This window comes from Nycticebus coucang, chromosome 7 (genome assembly GCF_027406575.1).
Source record: "Nycticebus coucang isolate mNycCou1 chromosome 7, mNycCou1.pri, whole genome shotgun sequence".
NCBI lineage: Eukaryota > Metazoa > Chordata > Mammalia > Primates > Lorisidae > Nycticebus > Nycticebus coucang.
The window spans coordinates 18,188,694-18,213,095 of record NC_069786.1 but is presented as its reverse complement, the minus strand read 5'-3'; the positions used below and the strand labels follow the sequence as shown (position 1 = coordinate 18,213,095).

General features: G+C 51.3%; 1 protein-coding gene and 1 pseudogene across 2 annotated transcripts in view; both read left to right on the top strand.

The window, feature by feature from the left end:
- Window positions 1–2,781: 2,781 nt before the first annotated feature.
- Window positions 2,782–3,186, top strand: LOC128589679 (60S ribosomal protein L23-like; annotated as a pseudogene).
- A 19,669-nt stretch (window positions 3,187–22,855) lies between these two features.
- The window catches only part of STEAP3 (STEAP3 metalloreductase), a 42,635-nt gene continuing 41,088 nt past the window's right edge, over window positions 22,856–24,402 (top strand). Inside the window, exon 1 of one of the 2 annotated variants that reach the window (XM_053597187.1) lies at window positions 22,856–23,000. The gene's annotated coding sequence lies outside the window, so the exon portion shown is untranslated. Of the gene's footprint in view, window positions 23,001–23,697; window positions 23,721–24,402 lie in introns of those variants that run through there. The other variant, XM_053597188.1, reaches the window with a different exon arrangement.

The following is a 24,402-nucleotide window of genomic DNA, read 5'->3' as shown; positions in this document are numbered from 1 at the left end:
AGTCAAGTACAGGGAGAGGTGCAGAATGGGAGCTGTAGGCTGCAGGGGGAGAGGCCAGGCCTGAGCGGCAGAGGCTCGTCAGATTGGCATTTTGACACCACACTAGAGGTTCTTTGTAAAGGATTTGGGGAAACTGGGAAGGGTGACTCCCATTTATGCTCTCCATATCCCCACCACCAGATACCAGTCTCCCAGGGCTATAATCTCAGATAATTATCACAACTTTCTGCCCACCAGGAGGAGCTCTGGTTTGATGGGGAGGCTGAGGGTTGACTGTAAGGACAAAAGGTGCAAAGGCCAAGAGACAGATGGGTAGACTAGCACCCCACACAGGCCCCTCCTCCAGTCCAACGCAACCTGAGTGCCCCTGGCAGGGTCTGGATGCTGCCCTCCTCCAGACCAGGAAAGGTACTAGGGGTAACCAGAAAAGTTACAGAGATTAGGCTTTAACCTTCAGGACTCAGGACTGCCCACCTTCCTTTCTTCTCCTCCTGCCCCCAGGGAACACTCAGGGTCCTTTTCCTCTTTCTGTTCCAGAGACAAAGGCTCTTCCATCGTCAAGGGTAATTTTGGTCTCTTTTCAAGGCAAAGTTTCTCATCACCCCTAGGCCTGAAGTCTCTTCAAGTGCTCCCAGCAGATTACTCAGAGAGCAGGATACCGCCAATAGCCCAGGGAACAATTCCATTCCTTCTGGGCAGGGATCCATTTTTCAATTATTTCTTTATCCCATTTACTTAATGACCAAATCTAGTGTCATTCCATATTTTACAGCCATGAGCTGACCCATGATGAAGGGAAATGGTTCATACCACTGCTGGCATGGGACTCTGCCTCCTGAGAGCCTGCAGGGACCCAGAGAGGCTTCCAGGCTCTCCCCTCTATGCACCTGCATCCTGCCACTGCCTCCAGGGTCAGTTCCCCTCCCTCCAGTTGGAGTCTTCTGCTCTGCCCGCTCCTAGAGCTGTCCCTCAGAGCAGAGCTAGGCCAAATCCCAGCCATACAAAGCCCTTCTCATCCTGGCCCCTCTCGTCACTTCTGCATGGCTGCTCTCGCCTATAGTGACACTTGGCACTGGTGATGCCACTCCCCATGGCAAGGTGATTTTCCAGGTATTGTGCCCTTTACTCCCTGTGACAACCACAGAACCCAGAGAGGATGATGATGCCTCCAAGGCCACACAGGCAGCAAGTGAAAGAGCCACAGCCAGACCCAGCTCAGATGCCGAAAGCGGTTCTCTCTGCCCCTGCCCTAGTCAGCACAAAGGTCACCAGGTGCATCACAAACAAAGCCCAGGGGCTCCTTTCAGCCTCAGCCTCCCTGACCTCTAAGCAGCGTTTGACCCAACGAGCCTCCCCTCCCCATCTCGTGCCCTCCCAACATCACACTATGCTGAGCCCTTCTCAGTCTCCCTTGCCCCCTTCCCACTCCCAGCTTGGGTCTTCAGCCTTCCTTTCCTCTCACTCCACACTCTCTTGGCTTCCTGTGTCTTCACCTCTGATCTCTACTCCTGTACCTGTCAAATCCATGCATCCAGCCCGCACAGAACTTCTCAGCTGTAGACGTGTGTTCACAAAGGCTTCCCGTGTGTTCACAAAGGCTTCCCGTGTGTTCACAAAGGCTTCCCGTGTGTTCTCAAAGGCTTCCCGTGTCGTCGCCATATTCCCCCCACCAGAAGCTGTGTCCTGGGTCATTGTGCCCCAGTTTGCCCCCCTGCTCAGGCCAGAGACTACAGGGTCAGCTCTGCCGGACTCTGCACTGCTGGAATCACCTGCACGTGCTTCTCCCCCTGTGTGTTCTTGTCCTCCATGATGCTCCAGAGTGTCCCTTGGAGGACCCGGGGAGCTCCTGAGTGCCCCTCTTTGGGGTCCTACAGACCCAATAGGAACAAGCCCTGAAGTCCCTCACCTAGGCCTGGCCCTCTGGACTTTGCAAGCCAGGCAAGTGTGTGCACACAGGGCTAGCACCGGACTCAGCTCAGAAGCCACCTCCACCTGGAAGCTTTGTATCCGGGCACTGTCTCCTCTGGTGCCCTTTACTCCCTGTGTTGCTCTGTGTTAGGTGCTAGGGACGCTGGTGAGGAGAATGCATGGCCCCTGTCCTCAAAAAGTTCCCTAGTTTTACGGGAGGAAGTAAACAAGTCAACAGACAGACATGAGAAAATGTGTCAGGTCAGATTTGCACGCAGGGAATTGTCACTGGTAAGGGAATGACAACAGCAAGACCGAGCAGGAGTCCAAACAATATGCCATCCCAACAGAGGCCTGTGACATGCTCTGACACGGGATGGCCATTCACAATTGTCCCAAATTGAGGCAAGAGAGATGGCCTCTACTCCTATTTCAGCCACTAAAACATGGGCATGGACATGAGTTTGGACCAGACATCTGCTTTCAGCAGAAGGCAATTTCCGAGAGGGCTGTAGCCAGCACCCAAGGGATCTGGGGAAATGATGCCTCTGTCCAGAAGGGGGTCTGGGCAGCATGCCACAGCACCCACAACAGGGCACATATGTGGGCCCACAGAGGAGGGGCTGGCTAGAAAGAAGAGGCCGCTCCCATCTTCCCTTCTGGCCTACACGTGTTTGTCAGGTAGACAATCTCTAGTTCTTTCAGCTCCTCCACACACAAATGTTCCAATAATGGCTCACATTTTCTCTGCACTTCCTATGTGCCGGGCCCTGTGCTAAGCTCTTCACATGCGTAGCTTATTTACTCAGTCACAATAACCCTATGAAAAAACAGGGTTTTTTTTTTTTTCCTGTCCTTTTCTGGTCATCCAAGATGTTAAAGTGAGGATGTGGTGGGTCCTCTGATGTGAAATTCCAGGTTTCCCTGGGTCTTCTGGTAGGAGATATGATCAACTGTGCTGACAACACAGGAGCCAAAAATCTGTATATCATCTCTGTGAAGGGGATCAAGGGACAATTCAACAGACTTCCTGGTGCTGGCGTGGGTACCATGGTGATGGCCGCAGTTAAGAAAGGCAATCCAGAGCTCAGAAAGAAGGTACATCCAACAGAGGAAGTCATACCGGAAGAAATATGGTGTGTTTATTTTGAAGATAAAGCAGGGGTCATAGTAAACAACAAAGGCAAAATGAAAGGTTCTGTTATTACAGGACCGGTTGCAAAGGAGTGTGCAGACTTGTGGCCAAGGATTGCCTCCAATGCTGGCAGCATTCCGTGATTCTCCAGTATTTTTCTGGAAAACATTAAAACATGCATGCCCCACCTCAAAAAAAAGCAATACTATTGTCTCTAGAAATCGACCGTGAGGCTTAGAGAGGTCAGTTGATTGGTGCCAGGTCCCACAGCAAGTGAAAGGCTGAACTCCCTCTTCCCCTTCTCCTCCCTAGTGAACTCCTTTCACCCTTCACAGCCCAGCTGAAAACCCACAGCCCTCTCACACCCACCTCATTTCCCTCAGGAAGCCTGAGTGCCCCGCCTGGCCTCGGAGAGGAAGCTTCCTTGGGACTCACACCTTGGTTTCCAGCCCTTCACCTAGACAGGGACACCTGGGAGGTTCCATCTGGACTGTGAATGCCACTCTGTAACCCACAACTTCAGGGACATGTGGCCTTGCTGGGTTAAGTGGGATTCTACTTCCCCTACTCTGGTCTCGGGCTCTGCCAGCACACACCCTCCTCCAGGAGGGCTTGCACTTAATCAAGGCAGCTGAGCTCCACTAGGGCTTTCCTGAGCCTGTGGTCCTTCTCACCCATGCCCAGAGAGCTGCCTCTGTCACACCCTGCTGGGGCACTGGTCATTTGGTCAACCACATCTAGACTGAGGGAGTGGCTCAGCGTCTGTAGCTCAAGCAGCTAAGGCACCAGCCACATACACCAGACCTGGCGAGTTCGAATCCAGCCCAGGCCTGCCAAACAATGACAACTACAACCAAAAAATAAAATAAAAAATAGCTGGGCGTTGTGGCGGGCATCTGTAATCCCAGCTACTTGGGAGGCTGAGGCAAGAGAATCACTTAAGCCCAGGAATTGGAGGTTGCTGTGAGCTGTAACGCCACAGCACTCTACCCAGGGAGACAGCTTGAGGCTCTGTCTCAAAAAAAAAAAACAAAAAAAGACTGGGGTCCTCGGAGCTTCCTTGTGCTGGGAAACATCAGTCCCTGCATCAGAAGGAGATAGTAGTTTGTGGTTTGCCCTCATGGATGTCACAGGGCAGGCTCCCCAGAAACAGACTCTGAGATGAGCATTTGCATGACTGAGGACATGTTCCCAGGAGGGCGTGAAGAGATCTGAATAAGGGAGGGACAGAAGGACAGGAAAGGGAAGAAACTAGGATCATGCTCTGGGCAGAGTCCTGGCCTCCGCTTGATGTAAATTACCCTGACTATAGGGTGGGGGACTGGGCTTTCACACCCCAGCCCCAGCCAGGCCCTGCCTCAGGGATACCTGGACCTCCTACACTCCAGCCATCTGTGCACACTTGCGGGTGTGGCAGCACCAGCTGCCCACCATGGTCAGTCGGCTGAAGGGAGTAGCTGGCAGGTGCACAGCACCCAGCACCCAGGCATGGGCATGCAGACATAGTAAAACGGACCTGAGAGGGTCAGAGCAGTGTCCCTACACTACTGTAGGTATTTTTGCCTCCCCATTTCCAATAAGGTAGGAAGCCTTGGTTCCCAGGGTTGTTACCTGTTTGGTGTTGCTCAGCCAGCTAACAGGGGAAGTTGCCAAATCTCGTACACAGGGAGAGAAAGCACCCACGGCAGCTCGTTTGCAAAAGTCTGAGTTCATGAAGCTGCCAGAGCTGTAATTCCTCAGAAGGAAAAGACGGTAATGTATGGTAGGGTTGGAATCTAGGGAAAGATGTATTTGAAATCTTCCCCAGGGCCTAAGAATTCAAATTTAAAGATTTTGGAGGATCCCTAAAATGGCAGGAACCCTTTACCAAGCCTCTTCCTAAGCAGCAAACCTCATATAGGAGAGTGCCTGGGGGCACTCAGCCTGACCTGGAAACAAAGGGACACATCTGCCAGGATAGGAACTTAGGGTAACCAATGACAGCAGAAGGAGGGGCTCTCCCTGAGTGCTCACCCCTGGTGAGGCCTGTCCAAACCCTGACAGATACAGATTTCTCATTTATCTTGACAAATGGGGGCTGCAGCCAATTTAATTTGATTTAAAGCAAATAAAATAATGTGACATCCTTTCACCCCCCAGCAACTACTAATCCCTTTCTCCAGTGCTCCCACACCATGGGGCACATTTCCCTGATCTTGGCTCTTTGCTTGACTGTCCTTCCTCCCCAGGAGACCCTCATCTACTTGCAGGAGGGGTGGTGATTTTTTCCCCATTTCTGCAGCCCAGATGCTTAGCCAGGCCACAGCACCCAGTGAGTCTGCAATAAATGAGATCTATTAAAATCAGCCTTTCTCTATATTAGTCATGAAAGTATTATTCATTGTTTGCATTTTTCTGCTTCCTCCCCCTTCCTCTCCCCTCGCAGCTCTCCAAGCAGAAGCTCACAAATGTTGCATGAAAGAAGGGATGGATGGACAGACGGATGAAGTGACAGATAAGGAAAGTGAGCAAATGAAGCAATGCTTCATTTTCAGAGCGATCTGTCTATTTGGGCCACTGCCATTTCCTGCTGGCTGAGCAATAAGCATGCCACAGGGCCAGTCAGCTCTAAATGCCAGGGAGTCTGTGACCAGAGGAAGACTCCCACTCTCTCTCCTGTACCCCGACCACCATGGCCCCAAGGGCTCACAGAGGCCCTGGAGACCAATTCTGCCATCAGAAAGGAAGAGCCCTGGCAAAAAAACCATTTTGCATTCAGAAAATTAACATTTATAGCACAGTCAGAGAATTCTAAAATATCTATCTCCACAGTCAAGCGCTGGGCAATGCCATGGCGGTGGGCTCTTGTGAGCCCAGGCAAACTTATCTGTACCTTTGCTTCCCTGAACCCCCCTTACAAATGCGTGGAACAAACACTCCCAATCTCATGAGGTGCTGTTGGGAGTAGATATTGATGCCACCTCTACTCAAAAGCGATTTGGCAATATCAACATTTTAAATATGCATACCATTTGATCCAGGCATTCTATTCCTAGGAACTTATCCTGCAAGGACAATCACATTATGTATTTAAAAAACCATAAACAGTGTTTGTAAAAGCAATTCATGGCAACCATCTAACTCTCCATCAGAGAGACTATGTAAATAAATAAGGAATGTTCTGCAGCCATCAGAAAGAATGATAGCTCTCGTGTCGTGATATGGGATATTCCCCAGGATACATTGTGTAAGAAGGAAAAAGCAAGGTGCGTGTCATCATGCATCATTTACCAGCATCTGTGATGGTCTCACGTGGCATCCACCAACCCTGGAAGGGTCTATTAAGAATGAGCCCCAGGAAGGGATCATGGAGGCTGGGAGATAAGACTAGAGAAAGTCTTCTCATGGGGCACATTTAGAGTTTAGTATCATGTGCATGTATGACTTATGCTTAATCAAATCATTGATTTTAATACTATTAATTTTAAAGATCAATAATATCCTCACCCACTCAGCCAGGTGCCATGGTATCCGACATTCTGCCAAGGGAGAGACACAGGTTAAAGTCTTAGATTGAATGCTGTTTCTTCTTAGACACTCTTCAAATTGCAAACCTTGTTAGAAGTGACTTAAGTGTGATCTATCCTATTAGACTGACTTTTCTCCTTCAGGCACACAAAAAAGCTCTCATCTACACACTTGCGCAGGCACTGGAGAGGCGGGGAGAAACAGACATGGAAGCTGTATTCATCGTATGGTGGCCCTGCACAGGGACAGGACTGATCCACCTTGACATGTGAGACAACTGAGGCAAGGATGCAAGTGGGAGGTGAGGTTAGAGTTTAGAACTCCCAGACTCCTTGGATTTCAGTGGGACGTGCCAGCGGGAGAGGGACATGGGGCCTGGCTTCAGGTCTTCCCATTCTCTTCCCAGCACTGTCAGTAAAGCAAGAGGCTGGGAAGACCCTTCAAAAAAAGGATGGCTAGACAAGAGGCTGAGAGTGGAAGGCAAAGGGGAGAAGTAAACAAGAGGGCAGAGGCCTTACCTCCCTGCTTCCCCACCTCCCCACTTCAACGCCTGCCCTGCTCATGTCCCTGTGGTCTCCCTCGGCTCTCCCTGGGTACACCCTTGCTACTCACAAGGATGTCCAAGGGCCAGCAGCACCACCTGCAAACTTGAAATACAGGTTCTCAGACCCCACCTCAGAGCCACTGAATCAGAATTTGCATCCTAACCACAGCCCCAGGTGAGCCCTGCACACTACCAGTCTGGGAAGCAGTGGTCTACGTTGTGCCCCAGCCCCGACAGTGCCCCCTTGAGCAGTGGTGGGCGTTCTCCTTGTACTGTTGCTTCTGAAGTGCAGTTTATGGACGGAGGAGGGAGGGGACAGCACTTACTACTCGATCTGGTTCCAGGGTCCTTGGTCATTCATGGCAGAGTCTGTGGATGGAGTGAGCACCAACCCCTTTGCAGTATTACCATTCCCTCCTGAGGAAGGTCTCCTTTGGTCCTGGCCTCCTTTGGATGCCCTGGGGTACAATGGTCAGAATGTCCCCTTAAACCCCCTGAGGATGCAGGGGGGAAGCAGCTGTCCTCATCTCTCAGCACTCCTGGGATGAAAGAAGCTGCCCTGGGCAGGGTTGGGGTCCCCTGGGTCCTCAATTGTAAGCTTCCCTCTGATGTCGGTAAGGTCGTTGAGATCAGGACCACATCCTACATGAAGGGTGGGATATAGGGACACCAGGAGGGTATAGAATGCACAATAGGATGGACCCAGTATCTGGTCCACCTCCACATGTTTCAGGAATGAGCCACTGGTGAGTCCTGGGGAGGGGTAGGTCCTGCCTCCTTAAGGAAAACTTAAAAGGCCCTGACCTGTTGTTCTTGGCCTGGGCAGCTGGGAAGGAAGTTCAGACAGTCAGATGATCCCATCGAGGATCTGGGTCTGCAGTGAGTGAAGCAGAGCAGGTCAGAATTCCTACTGGCCAAGGTGGCATCCCTATCCCAGCAGCAGAGACAACAAGAGTGAGTGGTGGCATCTGGTGTCCACACTGGTGGCCGCAGTGTCCTAGCCAGGCAGTCCCTGTCCCATGACCTCAGCTGTCTCTCTGGCTGCCTGTGGTCCCCACCTGTTTCCCTTAAGCTCTCTAGATTCTGCGAGGGGCCCGTGTCCTGCCCCAGGCAGGCAGAGTCCAGGCCTGATCACATTTCTGATCATTAAAGGGGAAGGATGGGGAGAGAATGTGGTGCTGGCGGAAGTTATGTGGCATCTGGGAAATTTTAGCCCAGTTCCCCTCACTCAAAGCAGCACAGACAGACTGCACCTGCCTCTCTCATGAACTCTTATGTTCCTAGAACGCACCTCTGCCACAATACTTGTCACCTGGTGTTAGTCAAGCAGCCTCCTCCTTCATTTGCTTGTGGGTGTTTGGAGGGCAATTCCTATTTCCTATGTGCCTCAGTTTCTCCACCTTTCATAGAAGAGATTGGGTAAGATTATTTCTAAGACTGCTTCCCCTTAGAAATTGGGTCCCTGCATTCAGCCTATCCATCGTTCATCAAGCATGCCTTCCTGCAAGGCTCTAGCAGGGTTACAGACCATGGGAAACTGAGGCCCAGAGGGAGGACAGATGAATTGCCCAAGACAAAACCAGAATTCAAGTGAGGGAAGGCATGTTTATATTGCTGTGGGACTCCAAATTCTGCAACAAGAATTGATGATTGTTTTTTAGAGGGAGGCCTTGCCTTTTGTATTTAAGCATCTATTTTACCCATTAATAATTCGAGGAGGTGTGCAAAGACTCTAGCAAAGGTTCCCAGGTCTTCCTGGATATGTTCAAAATGGAGACATACTACACAGGTGATACCATAAGTTGGAGGAGGTTTGGGGCAGACCCTGCCCACAGTCACAACCCCTCTAGGACCTAAGGGAGACTCACTCAACACATGGGCCACATTTAGAAATCACTGAACCTTGTTCTCTGTTCATTGTCAGTAGTTGTTGAAAGAAAGAATAAATGGTCCTCAATTTTCTCATCTCTAAGCAAGAAGGTTGGACTGGAATTAACAAGAGTATCCTTGAAGTTCTTTCCAGCTCTGACAGCCTCACGCATCACTCAGTGGCTGTGAAACTGGATTATGTAAGGTCTTGTGGCCTCACCAATTGTTTGGCACGTCCAGTCTTCTTCGCCAGCTGGATAAGGATGTGCCTGAGGGCAGGGATTGTGCCAACACCCACCAGGTACACGTGAGTCAGTGTCTGCACTGTGTGGCAGGCCAGGTCTGCCCTTGCCGTATCAGATGCCCCATCTCACAGCCCTCAGCTACCCTCTGCCCTCAGCCCTGCAGTCCTTTTTTGGTCCCAGGGCTTCTCCCACACTGTGATGAGGGTCCCCTGGACAGCCCGCCCTACAGGCAGGTGGGCACAGCTCAGGAGGGCAGGACAGTCCAGGAACTCATGCTGCAGCAGCCCTCGGCCACGGGGCAGGTATTTGGGGTGCAGGGTGGGGAGGCAGGAACATACACACTTCCCAGAAGCTTCCCATGCAATGGAGGTCAGCTCAGCAACATACCCTGACTTTGGGTGGGGACACATGCCCTGGGGCCTTGAGCCTGAGCCAGAGAAAGAAGGAAGGGGCAGGGCTAGAGCTATGGGTCACAGCCAAGAAGGGCTTCATGGTGCCCCTGGGTAGGGGAGAGGGCAACTAACACGGATGAAGAGGAGATAACACAAGGGCAGAAATGACTGAGCGGGGGGTTTCTCTCAGAGGCTTGAAGTCTCCGTGTCCCGGGCCCTGGCATGGACACAGGCTGCTCTCTGCCTCAGCCCCTGAAGGCTGCCAACAAGGCAGGTGCTTAAGACAGCAGCTCGCTGAAGTCTGGGAACATTGGCGCATAATTGGCTTGTGGGACTACAAACAACTGCTGGCAGAATGATCATCCACATCACAGTTTCTAGAAAGCAACTCCTAGATCACATTCTATTTCAGAGAACCCCTCTCTCCAGATCCTTCCTTCTACCTTCTGGCTCCTCACTCTTCTCTCTGAGGTTGTCTGAAATACAAAATCCCTGTTATGATTATTATTTATTTATTTTTTGAGACAGAGTCTCACTCACTATGTCGCCCTGGGTAGAGCGCTGTGGCGTCTGAGCTACAGGAGCTGAGCCAAAATCCCTGTTATTTAAAAATGCAGGAAGATTTATCTCCCGGAGGGTCCATCACTCTGGCCCAGGTGTAGGGTGAGGAGTTACAGGGGAGTGTGCCTTCACAGCTCCTTAAAAACGTTATCCCATGGCTCGGCACCCACAGCTCAGTGGTTAGGGCACCGGCCACATACACCGAGTCTGGTGGGTTCGAACCCAGCCCAGGCCTACTAAACAACAATGACAACTGCAACAACAACAAAAAATAGCCGGGTGTTGTGGTGGGTGCCTGTAGCCCCAGCTACTTGGGAGGCTGAGGCAAGAGAATAGCTTAAAGGCCAAGAGTTTGAAGTTGCTATGAGCTGTGACACCACAGCACTCTACTGAGGGCAACATAGTGAGACTCTGTCTCAAAACAAACAAACAACAACAAAAAAAAAAACATTATCCCAGAGAAGCAGATCTTTGCTTTTCTGAAAGGAATTCTGTCTTCCACACCAAGTAGCTCAACTTGGAGGCTCCCTTTTAAAAATAATATATTCCGGCAGTGCCTGTGCCTATGCCTCAGTGGGTAGGGCACAAGCCCCAGATACTGAGGGTGGTGGGTTCAAACCCAGCCCCAGCCAAATTGCAACAACAACAAGAAGAAATAGCTGGGCATTGTGGTGGGCGCCTGTAGTCCCAGCTACTCAGGAGACTGAGGCAAGAGAATTGCCTGAGCCCAGGAGTTAGAGCCCAGGTTGCTGTGAGCTGTGTGATGCCACAGCACTCTACCGAGGGCAATAAAATGAGACTCTGTCTCTACAAAAAAAAAATAATAATAATTATATATATGTATGTATGTATATATGATATATATATATATTCCTCCTTATTAAAAAAACATCAACCTGTACCAATATGGAAAAGGCTGGCTGGCCCAGTAAGCAATCAAGAGCTCTGAGCAGCATGGGGTAACTGGGATTGAAGCTTGGGCTGCCACTGACAGTTGTGTAAATTGTGCTGTGTCTGGGCTCCGCGCCTGTCATGTACACCAGAGCTGGCGGGTTCGAATTCAGCCTAGGCCTGCCAAACAACAATGACAACAACAACCAAAAAATAGCTGGGCATTGTAGAGGGTACCTGTAGTCCCAGGTACTCGGGAGACTGAGGCAAGAGAATCACTTAAGCCCAAGAGTTTGAGGTCGCTGTGAGCTGTGACACTACAGCACTTTACCCAGGGCGACACTACTTTGTCTAAAAAACAAACAAAAAAATTGTGCTATGTCTGGTGCTGACATCCCAGGGTTGGAGAAGATCCAGGAGGGGCATGGCAGGTGCAGAGTGGCCTCTCCTCTCCTTGGCAGCAAAGAGCACCAAGGGCAAGCCTATCTGTCCCCCTACCAGCTGCCCACCCTCCCCACACTGGTATTTACAGCTCCCTGCATCACTGTCACTACTCCCCAGCCTCTTATGGCTCACTCACCTGTAGCTCTGTGCTCAAACTGGGCAGGATTTTGTAAGCTAGGAAGAAAAGCGGAGAAGGTTAAAGGAGAAGGAAGTTAGTGCAAGGTGGGACAATTCCAGAATGTCTAGGCTGGAATCAGCTACAACCTTCCCAGAGTTCAGATGTTGGGGCAGGGTGAGGGGGACAAAGAGGGTGACTAAGTCCAAAGCACGCCAGCCTTGTAGGGAATCCTTGCAAGATGCAGAGGAGATACAATGACTGCAGGCTCACCCTCAGGGTACCTGCTCCAGAGGGGATGTGGCAGGACATCTCCTGGTATGTTTCCCATTTACAGGCTCTCGTTTGTGAAGCCTGAAGGCTGCAGCCATCTTGCCACCACAGTAACAATGACATGCTCAGCGATACATCCTGACAAACAGCTGGCAGCTGGGGTTCACAAACTTGGATTTGCAACTTTATTACAGGGTTGGGTCAACGAGATTTTCCTTTAATGAAAAAGAAATGAGGTGGAATAGTTTAAAATAAAATATCAGACCTTATTACACACATTATAAGGATAAGTTGTGTCTGGCTAAGGTGCCAGCCACATACACAAGAGCTGGTGGGTTCAAATCCAGCCCGGGCTTGCCAAACAATGACAACTACAACCAAAAAAAATAGACAGGAGTTGGCGGCGCCTGTGGCTCAGTGAGTAGGGCGCCGGCCCCATATGCCGAGGGTGGCGGGTTCAAACCCAGCCCCGGCCAAACTGCAACAAAAAATAGCTGGGCGTTGTGGTGGGTGCCTGCAGTCCCAGCTGCTTGGGAGGCTGAGGCAAGAGAATCGCGTAAGCCCAAGAGTTAGAGGTTGCTGTGAGCCGTGTGACGCCACGGCACTCTACCCGAGGGTGGTACAGTGAGACTCTGTCTCTACAAAAAAAAAATAGACGGGAGTTGTGGCAGGCGCCTGTAGTCCCAGATACTTGGGAGGCTGAGGCAAGAGAATTGCTTAAGCCCAGGAGTCGGAGGTTGCTGTGAGCTATGCTGCTACAGCACTCTAACCAGGGCGATAGCTTGAGACTCTGACTCAAAAAAAAGGATAAGTTGTGTCTCTGACGGCTGCGCCTGTGGCTCAGCAAGTAGGGTGCCAGCTCCATATACTGAGGGTGGCGAGTTCAAACCCGGCCACGGCCAAACTGCAACCAAAAAATAGCAGGGCATTGTGGTAGGCGACTGTTGTCCCAGCTACTCGAAAGGCTGAGGCAAGAGAATCACCTAAGCCCAAGAGCTAGAGGTTGCTGTGAGCTGTGATGCCACAGCACTCTACCAAGGGCAACAAAGTGAGACTCTGTCTCTAAAAAAAAAAAAAAAAAAGTTGGGTGGCGCCTATGGCTCAACAGAGTAGGGCACCAGCCCCATATGCCGGAGGTGGTGGGTTCAAACCCAGCCCCGGCCAAAAAAAAAAAAAAAGTTATGTCTCTGAACAACTTTGTTTCAATTATGAGTACATAACCTAGATTTGATTGTGTGTGTGTGGAGATCATTGTGCAATGTGGCCTGAGACCCATTTGACAAACCAACCACCCAACAAGGGCTTTCAAACATGAGTACTTGCCAAGTGGAGGAAGAGATATCGAGCTTGGAAGAAACTCCAAGATTCAAGTGCCACCTTCTCCCATAGCAAGAAATGAGTTGAGGATGGACCCCCCACTCAATACTGCACTAAGTTTGTCTATTCATAAAATACCATGCACACAAAATCTCCCTCAATTCTCACTGTGAAGGATTAGTGTTCTCAACTGAGAGATGGGCATAGGAGGGTCTTCCTAGAAGAGCATGGAGGACATTAGGGATGATGCCGAGGAGCTCCCAGCACACCGGCACTGCTCTGCAGGGAGCAAAGCAGCCAGCTCACAGATGGGGAGGCCCAGCCCCTCCTCGCAGCTCTCTCCTGCCTCTGCTCATGGAGTGTTGAAGGTGAAGCTGCTGCCTCAACAAAGAGCCTTTCACAGCTGACTGGGGTGGAGGGAATGCTTCCATCGCCCTGTGAAGGTTCACTTAAAATGAATAAACAACAAATAGATTAATAGGAGAAAAAGGCATACAAATGTGTTAATGTGCATAAGCGTGAGAGCCACACAATATATGAGACTCAAAGAGGGCCAGTTGGCTGAAGCTTAAATAGTACCTCTTCATAGGGGAATAGGAAAGAAGGTAAAGATAATTTTAAGGGTAGTAAATAGTCTCAGGGGAGTTGAATAGTTGAATGGAGCAGGAAACAGACATTATTAACATAGGTTATGGGAATGTGAGGGGCAAAACCTCGGTGAACAAAGGTTCACACACACACACACCCCTTTGATGAGGTGCATGCACGGCTTTAGATCTCATAGTTCCCTCAAAAAAAAAGAATTTTTTTTTTTTTGCAGTTTTTGGTGGAGGCTGAGCTTGAACCCGCCACCTCTGGCATATGGGGCTGGCACCCTACTCCTTTGAGCCACAGGCACCGCCCCCCAAATTTTTTTTAAATTTTTATTCATAGGGCAACACCTGTGGCTCAGTGAGTAGGGCGCCAGCCCCATATACCAAGGGTGGCAGGAACCCAGCCCTGGCCAAACTGCAACAAAAAAATAGCCGGGTGTTGTGGAGGGCCCCTGTAGTCCTAGCTACTGGGGAGGCTGAGGCAAGAGAATCCCCTAAACCCAAGAGCTGGATGTTGCTGTGAGCTGTGACCATGGCACTCTACCAAGGGCAACAAAGTGAGAGTCTGTCTCAAAAAGAAAAAAAAGAAAAAAAATTTTATTTATATTTTGTTTTTTAGAGACAGGGTCTTACTCTATCATCCAGGCTGGAGTGCAGTGGCATCATCCTAGTCCTCCCGCTTCAGCCTCCTGAGCAGCTGGGATTACTGGCAAGAGCCGCCATGCCCAGCAATGTCATCTTAGTATGAACAAAGTCACACAGGTGACTACTCAAAGCTGCCCTCAGAAGAATAGATGGAGAGTCTGAGTGTGGGGATGGTTTTTAATTAAGGTTTTTAATCTTTTCTCTTCCATAGTAGGCAGTTGATCTTTCCTGGTTATTTGGTAAGATTCCTAGGGAGGGAATCATAAAACAATTGCATTTCTTTTGGAGAGCAATTTTCCCTAGTCAGATAAGGAGATTCCAGAAAGACTCCCTCCTTGTACCTGAGGCAGGTGGGGTGCATAAATAAGAGGAGGTTGAAGGTTAGTTGGTTCTGATGAGAGAGGATACCCGAGAAGGGTGAGGTCTAGGAGAACAGGTCTTTTCAAGGAGACCACAAGGATACACCTGCAGGGTCCTCTCCACGGTGACTCAACTCTTGGGAGTATGTAAACTTAACTTCATGGAACTTGGACATTTCCACTTCTGTGAAATCCTGTAGTTCTGTGGGGGTTGGAGAATCAAGCATCACCCGCTTGATTCAAACTGGCCAATGAGAAGGGTACCTGTGGGGTGGAACTTTTTGACTGTCAATAAAAAGGGAAAGACCAAGGCAGTCGGGGAGCGCGGCCATTTGGAATTCTTCTATGCCGTAAGCTCCCGGCTGGTGAATAAAGCCCTACCTCTTATAAATGTGGCGTTTGTGTGCTCTTTCTCTCTGTTGGGCCTCATCTTCCTGCAACACTGAGGCAGCTTCTAAGGCCTTCCATTTTCTTTTCATTCAAAGTGCTCACGGAGCCAAAGCACTACACTTTGGGATATCATTTTCCGCACCCCAGCAGTGGTGTGGGGCCCGTCTTCAGAATGTGTGCCAGATAGTTGAACCTCAGGCAAGGGTCACAGACAACTTCCTGAACCGGGGCTTAAGTGGGACTCACCTGAGAGGCGGGCCGAGAGCACTTGGGCCTGGTGGCTCATGCCTGCACTCCCAGCACTCCAGGAGGCCAAGGGGGGTAGATTGCTTGAGCTCAGGAGTTTGAGACCATCCTGAGCAAGAGCGAGACACTGCCTCTACTAAAAGTAGAAAAACTAGCAGGCCTTGTAATGGGTGCCTGTAGTCCCAGCTACTTGGGAGGCTGAGGCAAGAGGGTCTCTTGAGCCCAGGAGTTTGAAGGTACTGTGAGCTATGATGAAGCCACAGCACTCTGCTCAGGGTGACATAGTGAGACTATACCTAAAAAAAAAAAAAAAACCCACAAAAGAGGTGCCCCATGTCTCCAGCTTGCTTCCAAACACCCTTGAGGAAATCTTTAGGCAGTAAGCTTCTGCTTCTTCTCCTTGTTTCCTTTTTTTAAAAAGGAGATGAACCCCAGTAGCCCGCTGGCCCGTACTGGGTCCACACCACACTGTGAGAGCACCTGACGAGGGCTCCCTTCCAGAGGTTATTACCCAGGCCACTGGTTAATTTTTCAGCAGCCACTAGCCTTGCTAATGGCCCCGGGAAATGGACTGGCTCCATCCCCGCCTAAGTGCTTGGCCTCCCCACCCCTGCCTGGCAGGGGCAGCAAGCCCAGCTCTGCCCTGTGGCCCACAGTCCGGCTCTCCACACTGCCCTGGCTCCCATTTGCCCTCTGCCAAGGACTCAGGGCTTGGCATCTTATTTTACCCATAATCGCACAGGGTCTCTGTGTGATAGCCTGGGGCAGTGAAAAGTTATATCTCCTTTCACTTGGGATCTGAACACCTGCCACTGGGCGGAATCTCAGTGCTCAGAGGGTGGCAGTAGGGAGGAACCTGCCTGTGGGCCCGAGACTCTGCCCTGACATGGAGATTCTCTACCCTCAACTGGCTCGGACCTTTCCTCTGCCACCCTACCTCCTGCAGTAGTGGGCGTCATTCTGCCTGGCCTGTCACTGAGTCACAGCCGAGAGATGTGGGTCTCTGAGGCCCCCATCCTGTGATCCCCCCAAAAGAGCTCTTTTGGGTGAAATCATTGTAACACAAGCCTTCAGCTCCATCTACCCTCTCAAAGTGTACATGCCCACCCCAGCCCTACCACCATGATTTCTGTCTTTAAAGGCTCCCAATAAAAGAGCCCTCCCTCCAGCCTCTGGTCTGGCCACCATGTTGACGTCTTGTTGATTCTGATGAGCACTTGAGATAAGCTCTCTCCAGTGGGATCACTGATGAACCTGCTGGCTTTGGAGAGAGAACAGGATCTTGATTGTCCATAGCACAACTCAGCCCAGCTATGACCCTGAGCAAAATACCCTCAAAGCTTAGAGTTAACCCACATTTAGCAAAGCTTAGAGTTAACCCACATCTAGTACTCAGCTCACAAAGACCTCATATCACCTCAGTGCTCCACTCCACCATGTCTGATCCACTTGACTGAAGAGGGGAGTTCCTTGGGGAAAGGGAAGGAGGAAGGTTCCAGTTCAGCCCCCAGGAATTCCTGGCCCCTCCATTTGGGAGCATTCAGGCCAGTGCTCTCCAGGCCCAGTGGGGACCTCCCTTCCCAATCTAAGGCGCTCCTAATCTCCTTCCTAGCCCAACATTAACTTCCTTCCTAGATGATTATCTAAGAGAATATCATTCCGTACAACAAGAAAACCCCACTCTCAACCAACCACAGAGTGTGGTCTGGCCTTGGACAAGGCTGGCTTAAGAAAAGAGCAACAGGGGCCAGGTGCGGTGGCTCAGGACTATAATCCCGGCACTTGGAAAGCCAAGGCCGGTGGATTGCCTGAGCTCACGGGTTCGAGACCAGCCTGATCCAGAGCAAGATTGCCTCTCTAAAAATAGCCGGGTGTTGTGGCAGGTGCCTGTAGTCCCAGCTACTTGGGAAACTGAGGCAAGAGAATCTCTTGAGCCCAGGAGTCTGAGGTTGCTGTGAGCTATGATGCTATAGCACTCTACTGAGGACGACAAAGTAAGACTCCCTCTCAAAAAAAAGAAAGAAAAGAAAAGAACAACAAAGACCCTCCTGCCCTCTGTAACTGAAATAGAATTTAAGTACGTTAAAGATGAGCTTTCCTGCTTTCAGAAACACACTTACCAAGCCAGGCTCCAGGGCTGGAATGGTCCCTTGGTGCCCAGTGCACCATGTTAGGGAGCATGGGCCCACTGCAGGGGTGGAGGGTATTGGAGGGGTCCAGAGTTCTAGGTGACTCTGTGCTCCATGAATACATGCACAGTGGGCACATTATTATTGATCGGGTGGCATAGCATTGTAGGCAGCATCGTGGTGGGGGCAGCACAGAATCAGAGCAGCCTTAGGTGGGATTCCAGTTCTCCCAGCACTGGCTGGATGATAAGGAAATCCACCGCACGCCTCCAAGCCATCCTTTTGTTTTCGTGTGTGTGTGTGTGTGTGTGTGTGTGTTTGCAGGTGGGGGGCTTAAGAGAGGGTCTGGCTCTGTTGCCCAGGCTAGAGTGCAGTGGAATGATCACAGCTCATGGTAACCCCAAAGTCCCGGCCTCGAGCCATCCTCTCACCTCAGCCTCCTGAGTAGCTGAGAATACAGGCATGTACTGCCACACTCAGATAATTTTTTTTAATTTTATTTATTTTATCATTATTATTTATTTATTTTAATTTTTTTTTGGAGACAGAGGCTCAAACTGTTGCCCTTGGTAGAGTGCTGTGACATCACAGCTCACAGCAACCTCCAACTCTTGGGTTTAAACGATTCTCTTGCCTCAGCCTCCTGAGTAGCTGGGACTACAGGCACCCGCCACAACACCCAGCCATTTTTTGGTTGTAGTTGTCATTGTTGTTTGGCAGGCCTGGGCTAGAGTCAAACCTCCCAGCTCTGGTGTATGTGACTGGCACTCTAGCTGCTTGAGCTACAATTTTTAGAGACTCTTTTACCCAAGCTTATTTCTGCTTAACCCATAGCTTCAGGTGATCTTCCTATCTCAGCCTCTCAGGAGTGCTAAAATCATAGGTATGACCCCCCACACCCAGCTTCAACCTGTCCCTTACTGTGGAATGAGGACAGTGTCTCATCCAAAGGTCTATCCAAAGCCTGTGCCTGGAATCTTTCTCTCTAATGACCCCTTGGCGCCCATGTGCCTGGAATCTTTCTCTCTGGTGGCCCCGTGATGCCCATGTGCCTTCTTGCACAGTGGGATCTTCCTATGTAGGCACACCATAGTTGCTTGCTGTCTCCTGCTGAGGCCTGCTGAGAAGGGACTGTGTTGGAGGGAAGGAAGTGGGCGTCTCCCTGTGAAGTCCTCCAAGGCTTAAGGCATAGTCAGAAGTAAAAAGGGGGTGGGGCCTCCATCCCCAACCAGCTGCAATCCCAGGACACCCAGCCTAAGGCCAGCTATATTTACATGCTATTTGCATAAATCTGCGTAACTGTATGAACTGTTGTGCTAGTGGGTCTTATAGCCAATTATCGCACTCAGGCAGGAAGAGGGCACCAGCAAAGGTGTGGCTTTCTGGGCTTCATGACACGAAGGCACCCAAAGCCTCTCCTCACCCCCAGGAGAAAACAGCTCCCGTGGGGTTGTCCCATGCTTTCCCTGAAGCTACTCCTGGACTACTGCCCACTGCCTTTGGTAGGTCCCATCAGAAGTTCCGATAATCTAGGAAAGGTGTGAGGCCTGGCACCCCTAGCCTTGCCCACTCGGAAGCCTTCATTTAACCAGATTAGGATCTTGTCTTTGATAGCATGAGTAATATTTAACAATAACATATATATTTCGAAAGAACTAGAGAAGAATTATAATGTTCTTAACATAAAGAAAAGGTAAATGTTTGAGGTTACAGCCATCTCAATCCCCTGATTTAATCATTGTACAGTGTATACATATATCAAAATATCATGCGTACCTCCATAATATGTACAACTGTTATATCAATTAAAATGTTAATATTAAAAAAATATCTTCTTCATGTTTCAGCTGAATTCATCCATACACCAGGTATGAGTGAATTGAGTGTATGGATGAGACAGTTACAAATAGTCCTCAGACTATTTGGGACAAAGGCCCAAGGAGGGCAAGGGGCTGGGCTGAGCTGGTGTTCCCCAGGAATCAGAGTAGCCATGTGGGTCCAGAGCAGAAGGGGGAGATAATCTTGCAGGGTTTTTTGTTTGTTTGTTTTTTTGGCGGGGGCCAGATCTGAACGCCACCTCCAGTATATGGGGCCGGCACCCCACTCACTGAGCCACAGGCACCTCCCAGGGGGAGATAATCTTGTGACCTCCCATCTTCAGTGGCACAAAGAACAAAGGGCACTCCCTGCCCCTCCCAACCACTGGCCCGAGGCATGGATGAGACAGAGGAAACAGCTCCTGAGCTCTAGGGATCCACCTGCCTTGGCCTCACAGTGCTAGGATTTTTTTTTTTTTTTTTTTTTTGAGACAGACTCTCACTATTGTCACCCTCAGTACAGTGCTGTATCGTCACAGCTCACAGCAACCTCAAACTCTTGGGCTTAAGCAATCCTTTTGCCTCAGCCTCCCAAGTAGCTGGGATTACGGGCACCCACCACAACACCCGGCTATTTTTTGGTTGTAGTTGTCATTGTTGTTTAGCGGTCCGGGGCTGGATTCAAACCCGCCAGCTGCAGTATATGTGGCTGGCACCCTAGCTGCTTGAGCTACAGGCTCCGAGCCTACTCTTATTTTCTTAGCCAAAGAGCTATCCTTGTCTTCAAGGAAAAGGCAACACGGTGGCTCTGTAAATTGAAATACTCAGCAATGCCAGGCCCAGACACCCCTCCATGCATGGGGGACACTCCTCTGAGTCAGCAGCAAGCCAGCGCAGGGCATTCAAGGGAGGTAAGCATAGTGGATGGAGCCACAGAAAAGCTTCCCATAGGTGCTGAAGGAGGTGAGGAAGGGTGAGGTCAGGGGTATGTCTAGTCAGCTTATATTTACTGAGCACCTACTATGAGCCCAGCACTACTCTAGGCAACCGGGATACAGAAGTGAATAAACAGATAAAAACCCCTGGAGGAGCTCACATTTGTGTGAGAAAAGACAGTTACTTAAACAGCAGGCATAAAGTGTGCTTTATAGTGTTTCAAGGTGATAAAGGCTACTGGAAAAGAAGAGAAATAAAGCAAAAACATAGAAGAGGGCTGGGGTGGTCAGGGTGGGCCTCCCAGAGATGATGACAAAGCAAAGGCTAAAAGGAGGAAGGGAGGAGCCATGGGGATGCCTGGGGTCCACGCCGAGGGAAAGACCAGGAGCCAGGTCCCTCAGGAAAAGGGAGAAGGCTGGTCTGGTGGGACTGAGTCAGCAGAGGGGGAGACAGAGGATGAGGCCAGAGAGCTGAGAGGGAGTCAATCACGTGGGCCTCACAGCCACTGCAAAGGCTTTACTTCCCTCCGAGAGCCAGGGGAGCATTTAGCAGAGAAGTAACAGGATCTGATAAACATCTTGAAAGAACAGATCTGGGCTGTGCTGTCCTTGGCAGAGGACACCAGAGTCTGGCCCATAGAAGGTGCTCAACAATCCCTGGAGAGGAGAGGGTTTGAGGAATTCGGCTGCCAAACTTCAGGAACTATTTCCTGAACTGTTACCCACACAAGACCCCATGCCAAGTGAGACAAACTCACACTCAAGTCTCCCCTAGTCCAGGGAGCAATGGATAGGCCAAGTGCCAAAAGCCAAAGGCATCGGTCAAGACACCCAGTCCACCACGGTTCAGGTGTCCACTTCCCTCCCTCCTGTGCCTTCCAGGCCTCTCAATTTTCTCTTGCAGAAGTTTACGCTTCCTTTGGGATAATCCTCTGCAAAACTCCACCAGCCCAGAACAAGGGCTTTGTCCGTCTGTCTCTCTCTCTCCCCAACTCATGGGGGGCCCCACAAAAAGACTCACTGGGCCCCAAGGCTGCTGGAAGATCTCTCAGTACTTCCATCTCCCAAGCTCCCTCTCCTTGTGACACAGGTTGGTAATAAAGGAAGAATATTCCAAGATCCCCATCAGGAAGAGCAGCACGTGTGCTGGACACCATGCCAGGGAACCAAGGGGCTAGGAACCTGTTCTTGTCTATTTCCTCGCCAGAGCTGGCATCCCAACAGCACTGGGAACACACTGCCTGGCACTGTGGGGCACTGTGGGGCACTGTGAAGTTGAATGGATAAAGGAACTATGGGAACTGCCACAGGAGCCCCCAGGGAGGCGCTGGACCTCCGGGCCTGGCTGACAGAGAGGGAGCATATCAGGCTGGAGGAATCTATGAAACATAGCTGCTCACTGAGGGGTCTGGGCTGGTGGGAGGGTGCAAGAGAGGCCCTCAGAGCAGCACTCCCTTCACAGAACTCTGCCTCTTTATCCCTACTATGCCCTCTGGGGTCCCTGGGGCTTATCTCCCCCACAGAGGCTGGCTTCTCGGAAAACAAGATTCTTAGACTTTCTAAGAAAAATGTGAAGTTCCATATCAGGGACTAACAAAAAAAATCCCCAAAAATATTCTAGAAGGAGTCCTAGGGGTCAGGAAACCCCACCCCCAGCCTTCCAGAAGCTGAGTAAAGTTACAGGGGCACGAGAGCCCCTGTCTCCTGCTTGCCAAGGAAGGGGAATAACTGCCCGTAGCAGTGGTCACTGGAGTCAGGGAGCACTGGCCAGACCAATGTGCACACCTCTAGAAAGGTACCCCCCAAATACCCTCACTGTACACCCAGCCTCACTGGGGAGCTGCCAGGAATGCCACTGGGCAGGGAGCTGTCCTTTTCAGACACTCAGCAGTTGTAGGAGAAAGGCCACCAGGCCGGTCCTGGATCATGCCTATAATCCTAGCCCTCTGGGAGGCTGAGGCAGGTAGACTGCCCTGCCGGAGGTCACAGGTTGAGACCACACTCAGAGAGAGACCCTGTCTCTAAAAAAGAGAGGGGAGTTGTGGTGGGCATCTCTAGTCCCAGCTACCCAAGAGGCTGAGGCAAGAGAATTGCTTGAGCCTAGGAGTTTGAGGTTCCTGTGAGCCTAATGCCAGGGCACTCTACCCAGGGCGGGCCTTTTCCTCGCCCACTGGCATCACAAGCAGAGGGAGGGGTCGGGATCCAATCTGTGACCTTAGCCTCCCCCATCCGGGAAACCTTAGCCTGCTTCTTAACCTCGGTTATAAAATGGATGTGGATTTGAGATGTCCCTCAGGTTGGTCCCGGGTAAGAGGCCATCCCCGGAGGAGTTCTGCTCACTTTCACCGAGTGCAGGGGGCTGCAGATCAGGAAGTGTCGGGGCTGCCTCTGAACTCCCGCCTCGGGCCAGGGCCAGAGGACTGTCAGACCACAAGGTCGCTGCCCAAGCTGCAGGGCAGGGCGGGGCGGGGATCGAGGGCCTGAAGGCTCCCTGATTGCGGCCCGGAGAGTGGTGGCCGAGACGGATAAGCAACAGCAGGCTGGCGGGCGGCCACCTCCGGGCAGGTCCGGCCCTCGCTGGCGGGTGGGGCTCGGGGAGAGGAGGAGCCTAGAGCTGAGCCACCGCCTCCGCCGAGGACCTTCCGCGGCCGCGCTAGTCACTACTCCGAGTGACGGGCTACAGAGGTGAGTGACCCCTCCCCTGGTCCCCGCGGCACTGTGGCCTGCGCCCGGTCCCCAGGACTCCCGAGCTGGCACCCACCAGGTTGTGCCCTGCGCCATCTCCGAGCGGAGCGTGGGCGCCGTCGCATGTCTGGAGGCGACCCGGTCCCCTGGGAATGAGCCACGTGTGGCCGGTGGCAGACAGGCTGGATGCTGGGCCCCTCACCCTGAAAATCTCCCTTCCCTAGGGACTGAAGCCGCGTGCGCCGGCGGGTGGGCAGGGCAGGCAGGGGCAGTGTGGGGACAGGAGTCCTGGGCCTGGGGTGCGGACGTAGGCGCCCCTCCGTGTCTGAGTCCACAGGTCCCACGTGCCCCGCGGCTCTGGCCTACTGGTTGCAGGAGAAGGTTGGCAGCCGTGGGCGGGATCTTCCTGTTTCTTCCTTGCCAGGCCTCCCAACCTTTTCGCAAAGCAAGGCAGAGCAGGGACCCAGGTGCCCGACCTTGGTCCAAATGAAAGACGGAACTTCCCAGTGCAAAGTTCTCCCACCCCTTCCCCAGCACCCGCTTCTCCGAAATTTGGAGGCAGGCTGCCCAGAGAGGTGTGGTTGGAACTTTGATCACTCTGGGTAAATGAATGGGAGGGTGCATCAGCTAAATAAGTGTGTAGGGACAAGAGGCCTATCTGCAGGGAAAATGCAGGCGGTCTGCTGGAGCGCTGGCAGAAAGCACTGAAAAGCCTCCCAGGTATTCAGGGCCACCTCTAAGATGGCTCCAGAGTGGGGGGGTCTGGAAATACCCCGGGGGGTGCAGCCAGGATATAATTAACAGCAAATGTTTATTACACCACTATTGTGTGCCAGGCTTTCCTATTACAGATGGGGAAACTAAGCCCAGAAAGCCAGAGTATTTTGCAAGATACACAGGTAACCAAGGTGCATAAGTAGGATTTGAATCCAGATTTATCTGACATGGGGGTCCAGAGGAACCTACCAGTGGACAGAAATGGGCCATGCCGTGAGAGGATTCTGGCAGCCCAAATAATGCAGTGCTGGGGGCCACAATGTCCATATAACCAAAGGATCTCATCTGGGTTTGTCCCCTCAGTCGCCTGCAAGGTTTGTTAAATAGATGCCCAAGTCCCACCTGCAGTTGACTGAATCAGCCAGGCGCCCTGGAGGACCTAGACTATGTCTTACTCATTTCTGTCCCCAGTAACCTGCAGAGGAGCTAGCAGGGAGCCCAAGCGCAGTCAATGTCTGATGGATGCTCAGGTATAGCAGGGCAGGCAGGTGTAACAGGGGTCACTGTTGGGATTGTGAGAGGAGGGGAGTGCTTCCTGAAGAGGGCCTTGGATGGTGGACAGGTGGTGTCTGTGGACAACCCAGGAGGAAGGAATGGAATTGGCACAGGGTGAAACTGGTCTTAA